General features: G+C 50.1%; 1 pseudogene; it reads right to left on the reverse strand.

Annotated features, from left to right (window-relative positions):
• Positions 1–175: 175 nt before the first annotated feature.
• On the reverse strand, positions 176–839 carry LOC102761125 (annotated as a pseudogene).
• Between the last annotated feature and the right edge of the window lie 940 nt (positions 840–1779).

Genomic DNA, 1779 nt, shown 5'->3' on the forward strand with positions numbered 1-1779 from the left:
GGTTCTCCAGCCAGGTTCAGTCACCAGGTTCTAGTCAGGTTCTCTTGCCATGTTCTATCCAGGTTCGCCAGCCAATTTCTGTCTAGGATCTCCAGCCAATTCCTGTAGCCGGGTTCTGTCCAGGATCTTTTGCCATGTTCTCTCGCTAGGTTCTGTCTCTAGGTTCTGTGTGTAGGTTCTGTTTATTTTCCTTTGAATCATAAACTCTTGCTATCCCAGGAGCGGAGTCAGGATAACAATGTAAATGACAGCACATGCTTTCTGCCAAATGGACATCTGTGCTGGTGAGCCCACAGAGGTTCCTTTGGATATCATCATTCTGCATTGGAGGTAACAATGGCCAGCGTGGAGGGACATCATCATGACTGGCTCGCAGGTTCTGTAATGTGACACCATGGTGCCAATGAACAATCCATTCAGTGATCCAAAGAGATCTCTGGGAAGACTAGGTCTTGGTCTACCAGATTATTGTTTCAGAGAAAGAGTTCTCTCCAACTTGAGAAGGAACTGCAGAAACTATCATGGGAGCAGCTGTCCAGAAATAGCTAGGCAATCCTTCCAGAAGATACATCCCCTCGTTTGCAGGCACAGAATACCAAAGGCAGTCTTGAAGTGGAAGTACAAGAACTCCAGCACTCATTCAATGAGGGGAAGATTCAAGTCTCCATTCTAAGATTCTCAACTCCTTAATGAATTTTTGTTCTTAGCATAGTTTCAGGCTGAAGACGGTGACAATCCTTTCTAATATCATTCTGTATTGGACTTTGATTGGAAGAATGAAGCAAGGCTTTGACTCTCACCTCCTCCAATTTGATACACGCCTTCTCAGAGTTTGTAGGTCAAGAAGCCAAAGGGTTGGTGATGACTGCAATGAAAGTGAATCTTACTGAGCTTTGAACGCTCACATCTTGAAATATTGGTGCCGGGAGAGTAAAGCTATCTCCAGCTGGCAGAGCCCCAGAGGGTGCGCTCCCGTTGCCTTTCTGCTATTTTCCACCTTTTTCATCTTCACTGTGAATGTCACAGCTGGCCATATTTTTACCACAGCAGCTACCAAATAAATAATTCTCCCCTTGCCCTGACTGGTTTGGCTCAGTGGATAGAGCGTCGGCCTGCGGACTGAAAGGTCCCAGGGTCAATTCCAGTCAAGGGCATGTACCTTGGTTGTGGGCACATCCCCAGTGGGGGGTGTGCAGGAGGCAGCTGATCAATGTTTCTCTCTCATTGATGTTTCTCTCTATCCCTCTCCCTTCCTCTCTGTAAAAGCTCAATAAAATATATTTTAAAAAAAGAAAAGAAATAATTCTCCCCAAATGCATGGGCTAGTGATGGCTGTTGTACTACCATGAAATCATTTCTTTTATATATATACTAGGGGCCCGGTGCACGAAATTCGTGCACTGGGTGTGTGTGGGGGGGGGGAGTGTCCCTCAGCCCAGCCTGCCCCCTCTCACATACTGGGAGCCCTCAGGTGTTGACCCCCATCATCCTCCAATCGCAGGATTGGCCACTTGCCCAGGCCTGACGCCTCTGACAGAGGCGTCAGGCCTGGGCAAGGGACCCTCATTTCCCCCCATCACTGGTTCTGCCCCCAGCCCAGGCCTGATGCCTCTGGCCCAGGCATCAGGCCTGGGCAGGGGACCCCCTGACCCCTCCGATTGCTGGCTCTGCCCCTTGCCCAGGCCTGATGCCTCGGCCAGAGGCATAGACCCCCATCACCCTCTGATCGCCTGATCGGCCCCTTGCCCAGGCCTGACGCCTCCGCCAGAGGTGTCAGGC

Source organism: Myotis davidii, unplaced genomic scaffold (genome assembly GCF_000327345.1).
Source record: "Myotis davidii unplaced genomic scaffold, ASM32734v1 scaffold1983, whole genome shotgun sequence".
NCBI lineage: Eukaryota > Metazoa > Chordata > Mammalia > Chiroptera > Vespertilionidae > Myotis > Myotis davidii.